The 9,526-nt window shown below is 31.6% G+C and overlaps 1 long non-coding RNA gene across 2 annotated transcripts; it reads right to left on the bottom strand.

Moving 5' to 3' along the window:
• Positions 1-1,100: 1,100 nt before the first annotated feature.
• Positions 1,101-8,836, bottom strand: LOC127724165 (uncharacterized). Of its 2 annotated transcripts, none has more exons than XR_007992376.1 (6): positions 7,631-7,767; positions 6,717-6,778; positions 5,800-5,871; positions 3,140-3,308; positions 2,573-2,668; positions 1,101-2,160 (listed from the first exon to the last, which is right to left on the bottom strand). It is a non-coding gene; the product is annotated as an uncharacterized LOC127724165 (long non-coding RNA). The 2 variants fall into 2 exon arrangements; XR_007992375.1 differs by lacking the exon at positions 7,631-7,767 and adding an exon at positions 8,764-8,836 and having other exon boundaries at positions 1,102-2,160.
• Positions 8,837-9,526: the final 690 nt, after the last annotated feature.

Below are 9,526 nucleotides of genomic sequence, written 5' to 3'. Positions count from 1 at the left end.
TATGAAAACAGATAATCATGCTTGTTAAACAAATTTGATGAATCACTTGCATCTTCATATAGAAATCTAAATTTATGCAAGCGCGGATTTATATGCCTAGCATCTGAAACTAATCTCAACTTATATTTATTCTTAGCTACTGTCAAAGGATTTACCACTTTTGGTATGAGATCTACTTTTGACACACAACCTAAACGTATTAATTTGTCTATCTCACTCTGTACAAATTCAGGATTATCTAATGCCGATCTGTTGTTTTTTAGTGAACAATTGCTTGGTACAGTGTAAAATGGTAGTTTATACCCGTTCTTGCAATTCTCTGTAACCACCAAAGAAATTCTAATAGGGTCTGGCACACATGATTTTGATGAAACTTTTATATAATAGCCAGTACCATACCTAAAGGCAATAACAGGCAACAAATTGTTCCGGAATATTCCGGTTGCCATGGAAACCACATAAGTTGATTTTAGCAATAAAAGGTCATATTTTAACTCTTGAAAAAGTGAAAAAACGACATTTTGCACTGTTTAGTACTTGATTTATGTGTAACATATCCTTTTTTTCTGAATAATATAATATAACTGACCTTTAAGCTGTTTGAAATTCACATATGTTTTTACTTTTACCATTATCAGTTATTTTGCTACCAGCTAGTAAAGATATGCTGAAATGGCAAATTTGGATTTCAGTGAAAAATGCGTAAATACAGGGTATTCAAGTGAATTTTTTTCTTGAATGCAGCGTCTCCTAGTAAAATGTTAGGTATATTTAGAAAGAACCAATATAGGTCTTCCAGAATATAAAATAAAATCAATGGGCAAATAATTGCAAAAAATATTTTTAATGAATGAAAAACACAAGATTTTTAAATTCTGTAAATTGTATTTTTCTACAAGTCAATAATGATCCAAATAATTTCCATATTTAAACAATACAAAGATGGCATTAAATTTCTTACAATTTAATAAAATTGATCAGTTAAATTTTTCAGTCCAGAAAAATAGTTTTGTTTAATGAAATTTAATAAAAATGGTTGCTATGGTAACTGAATTTTGAAAATTTTACAATTTTTTTTTCTTTCTAAAATTAAGAATGTATCTTTACATTTTTAAAGATTTAATTTTGTTATTGAATACAGAGGGAAGAAAGAACTGATTGTTCATATTAGTTTTTAACTGATACAGATCAACAAAGTTTGCTATTTATAAAGCAGTGTGGGTAAAATGATGGTCCGACTTAAATATTTAAAATAAAGTAAAACACCTTCTAAGTACATGCAAATTTCATTATATTAAACTCATATTGGTGCAATCATGTGTAGGTAATTTCGGAGATAACTGTATTGTATTTTAACCTTTTCGGACATAAAACGTAGATATTACTGTCGCAAATTGAGTTAACCTAGCGACCTGTAGCAGAGCTAGGTAAACGAATAATTGCAACAGTAAAATCTAGATTTACGTCCACAAACCTTAAAATAAAATACAGTTATATCCATTCTAATGCAATAGTCAATAAAGATATTGTTTCTGTTTTTTATTTGGACATATAGTTGCTTAAAATAAAAATTCCACAAAATGTTGTTGACTTCTTTGGCACATAAACTTCATAGCAACATCATGACGTCATATGAATACTTCAAGTGTAAAACAGTAACATAGTATGTTTTGGGGCTTTGTTTACGCTTCAAATTTGGATATAAGCTATTAAAAAGTAGTTTAAGGTAGGCGTTTTTTTTTTCTATTTTGCCTATTTATTGGGAAAATATAATGTCGTTGAATCCAATATGGCTGCTTTTTGCATCCTTTCAAGATAAATAAAATAAATCCGTCATGAATTCTTTCTGTTTGATGCTAAAGAAAATCTTTTTCTTTTTCACTTTCAATGCCCATCACATTTCTTTGGCACTCAAGTCTGTAGTACATGCATTTTCTAGTAAGACTGCTTGCATATCAGGACAATGATGTACATTATTTGACAGCTTTTGGGCATATAGAACTTTTGCCTGATCTTTTGATGGGCCTTTCTCTAGCTTATATTCACAGCTGACTTGAAGGAGGTGTTGATCAAGACTAATCTGGTTCTTGAACTCTTGAATGCAACCATCCATCGAACAAATGAATGTCTGCTTCTGTTGTTTTGAAGCCTGTTCTGTTCCTAAAAAGAGGATAAATAAAATAAAAATTGTTTCCCATAAAAATAGAAAAATTCAAATTTACTACATTAACCAAGTTCAGTTCCAATTGGCCCAGTTGTATCAGAAGATTTTTGAAAAAGTTTATGCCAGACGGACTCAAAATGGGCCAGGTGACCTAAAAAGGACAACGATACAACATGTATAAATTTCTCTTTCAACAATGGGCAGCCTGATTATCTATAATAAGATTCTGTCGATACCCATAATCCTGTAACCCACAAGCAGGGAATTTAAATGATGCATAACAATGTTTATTGAGTTTTGTGTTGGTTTTCTCGGTTGTTGGGACAAAATATAATAATGATCATTGTCTTACAAGTGTGCTTAAGTTTTGTACATGACAGTTAGTAAATGAAATAATTATAAAATTACCTTCAGTAATGAGGTCATTAAAAGACATCTCTGTCCAGTCATTGAGTACTTTTAACTGCACAGAATTCTTTGTTGATTTTTAAGTCACAAGCTTTCCTGAAATGAAAATTGTAATTAAAGAACCTGTATTCATTTTATTGTTTGTTAAATTGATCAATATGGAAGTTTAAAAAAAATAACCAACTTCAATATCATAAACTCTATAGATTTTTTATGTCTTTATGATATAAAATTACGTGAATTTTTATAGCATCCATTCTAGTCTAGGAGTTTGTGGTTTTTTTTATCAATAGGCTTAATGCAACCTTTTTATTAAGATGATTTAATTTTTTATGTTTTAAGATGAAGTGCTGAGTTTATTGAATTTAGTATTGGTATTGCTTTTAATTGTCTTTATATACTTTTAACCTCTGAACCAGGATTTCGGAAGAGGGTTGAGTACTTATAGACTTCTTTTACCCACCTGTGTACAAGCCAGACCCTGTATTTTCAGTGGTTGTGTTATGTTTAAAACTATATGTTATTTGTAATCTGTTTTTTTCTTTATGTTGAATATAAAAGTAATACCTTCATCAATATTGTATGTCTGCCACATCCTCAAATGACTGCTCTCAAATCTAAAGTTGTAAAAACTTGTAATATTGGTTATTGTTTCCTTATTCTTGGTTACATCTAAATCAAGAATTGTGTCAACAACCTTCACCCTGTAACGCTTCCCTGGTACTTTATCAAGTGCCTACAAAAGATTGGATACTAAATGAATTCTGATAGACACAATATAAAACAAGATGTGTTGTGAGTCATTGCTCACTAGTGATATCCCTGCTTTTTGATAGGTAGCCATCAAACTTTCACATTGATTTGTGATAGCCTTTTTGATTTATTTTGTGAAAACTGTTTGTGACGGACAGACGGAAAGCTGATTACTATTGGGCTCCTATGTCTGAATAAAAAGATAAGATATCAAATAAAGTTAATGAAATATCTTATATCTAATTTATGAGATATCTAAAAAAATAAATAAGATATCTTATAAACTAAACAAGAGGAGGCTCCGGGGTCCCCCAATGGTGCTAAAATATAATATTTCCATAAAGCACTTGTGACCTTGACCTTTGAATGACTAGAAACATCAAAATCAATAGGGATCTTCCTTACCTAATAACATTCAACTGTGTAAGTTTGAAGAAATAATATGAAGGTGTTCAAAAGTAACAGTCCAGAAACCGATTTTGGACGGACGGACGCACGGACACCGGTATTTCTATGTCCCCTCCGTTGGGGGACAATAAGAGATCTTATAAAATTGTTTTATAAGATATCTTATAAATTATATCAGATGTCCTATAACATTCATTCTAATGCAACATTCGTTGTAACGTATGTACGTCAAATTTCATTGGATAAAGTCGTAATTTTCAGGGTATATATCAATCTGAAAATTTGGAGCCATATGCATCAATCTATGATTTGATGGTCGCAAATATCCGTTTACTGGCTCTGCTAACGTGTCGCTAGTAAACTCAATTTGTGACCATCAAATCCATGATTGATGGCTCCAAATCTGCAAATTCAATACAGTTAGCTCCTAATTGGATATCTTGAAAATCTTATATCTTCTAAAGTTTATGAGATATCTTTATAAACTTCTTTATGAGATCTCTCATGAAAGATATAAAATATATTCTCATATACTTAGACTAAATAACATATGATTTTTACCATATGATAATAGCATTACATTTACGTATATTCCATATTTTTTCGAATTGGTGCTCAGCGGTCTGATATGAAAAGTTTATCACATGCTTCGACTTTTATCACATGCCTTTCCGTAACGTTATCGCATGGCATTCCGGTAATACTCGGCAAATTCTGGAAAATACACCTTAATGGTACGTTTTCAGTGAAAAACATTACAAAGTAGGGTACAAAACAATTATTTGGATACTGGAAAGTATATTGTGTAAAATGGAAAAAAACAAACAATAAACAAATGATAAAATAAATGCATTTTTAACATAATTAAGAAAGTTACTTTAAAAATGTTGACTTTTCCAAACAGTGTTTATTATGTATATTGTTGAATTATTTTTTTATCGTCCGTATTAAAATATACCAAACTGGTTTTTTATCTTCATTGTTGAGGCATATGATAGAAAAATTTCATATCGATTGTACAACATTTGGGGTCTGACATCCGTGATTATCTTACCTCCTATACATTTCTAGGAAAATGATTGGTTTAAAGCGTCCGCGTGGAGACTGTGTATATTTCATATTAGGTTTGTAGGGAGGCGGGGCTTATTTCATACACGGTTAGTAGTGGAGTTACGTCCCTTTATATTCCATATAAGGTTAGAAGGTAGGCGGGGCTTATTTCATACACAGTTAGGAGTGGAGTTACGTCCCCTTTATATTCCATATAAGGTTAGAAAGGAGGCGGGGCTTATTTCATACACGGTTAGTAGTGGTGTTGCGTCCCTTTATAAAAACAAAACGGTATTGAGAAAACATCTTAAAGATTTCAACAGACGAAGAAATTGATGATTAAGATTGAAATGAATTCATAAAACACATTTAAACCTAACAAGTTGTTATTGTTGGCAGCTGTTTTTGTAGGATCAATGAGAGAAGTTTCTTAATGCTCAAAGTATTGAAGACTTCAGTGCTCATTTTGATAGGTCACTAGTCTAAATTTCACACGTTAAGATGGTCGGTAAGATGAATTCTTTACATAGTGTGCTAGTGACGTAATACGGTATATATGGGGTCAGTAAATTCCATATGGGGATTCGAGCTTTGCTCTCACCCCATATGGAATTTACTGACCCCATATATACCGTATTAGGTCACTAGCACACTATGTAACTTATAATATTTCACTCTTTGAACTGCTATTTAAGAACCACGTAAAAAGATCAATATATTAATCTGTTATTTTTCTCCATTGTTGAAGCATATGATAAAAAGATCATAGCATGTCATTTTTCATATCACATGTATTATCAGCCCTCGGCTAATATCAGCCCTCAAGCAATGCGGCTCTTGGGCTGATATTAAACCTATAGGGCTGATAATACATGCGATATGAAAAATGCCATGTAATAATCTGATATTATACAAGATATCTTAAATACTTTTACAAGATATCTTATAAAGTCAAGTTTATGAGACATCTTATAAAGTGTATGCAATGATACTATTTTATATACAGTTATACCTACCCTCTTTCTTTAAGGTGGTAGTATTTCAGCTTCTGCAATCTTGATCATTGTATTTGTCTCAATAGTGTTCTCCTAAGTTAAAAGAAAAGAAAAACTTTTTAAGAATATTTTTAACAAGGTACTAATTGAAATTGGAACAATAATGAATTCTGGAATACACGTGATAATATTGAAGCAAAAACCAACCTATCTTAGAGGGTTTAGTAATATATGAATGGGTTAGGGTTCAGTTGAGGTATGTTTTATACACAAATGATTTAGAAATTTACCCTTAATTTACCCTCAATTATGCATGCATGAATGCATAGTTTAACCCCTATTGGCCCTAAGTGTACATGTAAATTAGATCAATTAAAACCTTGGTTTTTATTTTAATAGATTTTTTACTAATGCTTAATGATGAAACTAGTTTACCAAATAAAATGTGCAAAAGCTTAGTGAATATGAAGACCAAATTGGAACTTTAAAGTTTAATGTTATTTCTGAATTGAAAGATCTTCTTTTTCTTGTCATAGTAAAACTGAGTACATATGCAGTTTGACATGTAGTTACAATATGGATCCCATATATATATATATATATATATATAAGTCTAGAGATTTGCACAACGATACTTATATAAGATGGTATTATACGAAGATGTTGTTAATAAATTAACAACATCTTCGTATAATACCATCTTATATTAGTATCGTTGTGCAAATCTCTAGACTTATATAATTTTTTCCTTATCTGCACAGTATCGTCTATTCTAGACGATCCGGTACATAGTAAATTTGCTGGTTGGTCCTTTTTATAGACTTCTATATATATATATATATATATATATACATGACATAACAATAAACTCACTATTGACTATTGAGTATACATGTGTACAGGGAATCATATTTATACATGTATATGAAAAGACATACCTCCTCAACATGCTCAATACTGTTATTTCCAAATAGTTTTTCTCTACACAGTCTACAAATTGCTGTAATATAAAAGAAAATAGATACACAATTGATCTCATTCTGTGTATCACTATCAAAACTATTTAGGCCAAACAAAAAAATGTGTGTTTACTGTCACTTGCTGAAAAAAAAAGGGTAGGTAGGTAGGGATTATTTTTTTACATTGAGTCTATGGGAGCAACATTGTGACTTAAACAGTACTTAATCAAAAATAGTGAAAAAAACTTTAGGGTAGGGGACAAAAATTAGGGTAAGTAGGGGTACAGTAAACCCAGATACTTTTTTGTTGGGTCATATACTGAAATTAGGGTAGGTAGGTGTATAGTAAACCCACATACTTTTTTGTTGGGTCATATACATGTACATGTATGTACATAAAAACATGAATTTTAAAACATACATGTATCTCAAGTAAACATGAATAAAAGGAGGCTGTCCGCGCCCTTATCGGATTATAAGCCTTCTGGCGCATACATGTAGTTGTGACAACATTAGGGCTATGTTGCAGCTTCATTGCACCAACATGTTGTGGCAATGATGCTGCATTAGCGTATTTCATATGCAAATAAGTTTTCTGGCACTGGTGCCAGAAAATGCTGTGGCTTCGTTTAATTATTGACTAAAAAGGTAAAGTAACGTCTGACCAGGCAAGTTTAGTGCTAAGTATACCCGAGAAAAAGTTTTAACTCCTTTATTTAACGTTATGATTTTTTTGTGTGCTCAGGGTTATTATTATAACTTTTTCTTCTAAAGAAAGTAAAGTTCTGTCCTCAGAAGTTATTCCTATATGTAATGTACTTAATTTTCCCACATTGAGGAAAAGGAAAGTTAAAATGTGTAACTCGTGAACTGTCAACATGCAACATCTATACCTTCAATAACACCAACATAATTTCCATGATCCCAACAGGAGCTCCTTCACTTCAGTCAAAGGTGTTGTGTTTTGTCTGATTAGCAATCTAAATTCGTGATTATACTACATTTTTTTCCAAACAAATAGCACTTTCAAGCCGTCTTTAGAGGTTTCTTCAGCATGCTCTGTAAAATTTTAGCAAGGGTTAAATTGAGAAAGGGAAGAGAAACCATGACTTATGTTTCAGAAGGTACCAATTTGCCCCATTAGATGATAGTTCGTCCCTGTTAATTAGGATTTTTTGAAAATGCTCTCCAGGTCTATCAGGAAGAAGACAATTTCCTTGATTTAATTAAATGAGAGATTGAACTTTTATATAATGCATTTAATTAATCATGTTAATCTAAGTTTACATACAAGTCTTCACAATAACAGAACACCCAATTCTTCACTAAAATCATAAGCTCAAGCAACATATGGTCCACTTCTAACACACCACCATGACCACAGTAAAAAGCTCAAACACTGGTGACATCATCAATGACATTATCAATGTTCTGGCTCTATTCTGGCATCATTTTAGTAGATTAAGAATGAGAAAATTATATGTGTGCTTTATGGCAACATTGTGGCGCTTTTTGTCATGAAAGGAAATAGCGCTGCACTGTAGCCAGAATGATGCTAGTGGCATCATTCAGCACTTATCCGGCATCAATTTTCTGGCAACCTGATCAGCAGCCGCAACATTGCAGCATTGTTGCTGCAACATTTTTTATTTCATAAGGACCGGTATGAAATGATGTGATTATCATGTACAAAACCTTACAAATCTGGTAAAGGAAAGGAAACGTGAAACAGCATTCATGTTATAATTTTTGTCTCTCAAAAACAAGATTCAAAGAACTTCACATAATTTTATGTTTTAAAGTTTAAAAAAGGGGTATTAAAGAAGTTCATATGGCTGTCACATGCTAAAAACAATAAGCTTAAGGTTCATAGCCAAATGGTAGATAATTAGTAACCCTAAGGTTTTTTTTTTTGGTTTTTTTTTTTTGGGGGGGGGGGGGGGGTACCTGATTTCTTTTTTATAAGAGGTTTATCACTGTATCCTTTTTAAAGAAAAATGGTATTAGGTAAAAAGTATCTACTTACATGTTCCAATAGGAATGAAAATGCCTGTCTTTGTAACAATTCTTTGAAACATCTCGGGTGTAACATGTCGATCCACTGCAGCAGCTTTTGTAGTATTATGATATTTCAAAATGACATTTACTGAAGGCACACCACAGTTTTTCCTTCTATATCTCTTGTTAGTTGTTTCGATGATAATATTTCAATGAATATCATTGATCGTCAGTTGTGACGTACAATGTAATGTCAGATTTAAGTAAAAAAAATTCTGACAAAAATTTATACATGTCTCTTTTTCCAATGGAAGCATTTACAAAAATACCTGTCAGCACTGCAGTTGTCACAATTGCCTACGAAATCTTTTATGCTACACATTTTATAACAATTGTTTGAAGATTATATAAATAAATACATTAAAAAAGTTAGTTACGGTAAGCAAAATAAACTATAAAATACACTGTCTTAGTACAGACACAGTTCCATTGTTCTGACAATATTTTCATAATATGAGCAAATCACACCAACTTAACCATATATATAAGTGTAGGCTAACATCACTGTGAAAAATTTACCCATTTCCCATTATGCTTGAATATAAAACATGAAGAAATTCGCAAAATAACATTGTTGTCTGCATTTGTTTACATTTTCCCTCCTGTTTTTAATTTGTTTCTCTACAAGAGAAACTCCGTAAAGGGAGGTAATTTGATTAGGTAAATACAGGACAACTCAACTTTTCAGGGTCAATTAATTTCAACACAGTCAAGTTTGCCCACTGATTTTT

Source organism: Mytilus californianus, unplaced genomic scaffold (genome assembly GCF_021869535.1).
Source record: "Mytilus californianus isolate M0D057914Y unplaced genomic scaffold, xbMytCali1.0.p SCAF_1, whole genome shotgun sequence".
NCBI classification, from domain to species: Eukaryota; Metazoa; Mollusca; class Bivalvia; order Mytilida; family Mytilidae; genus Mytilus; species Mytilus californianus.
This window is presented reverse-complemented; position numbering and strand designations above follow the sequence as displayed.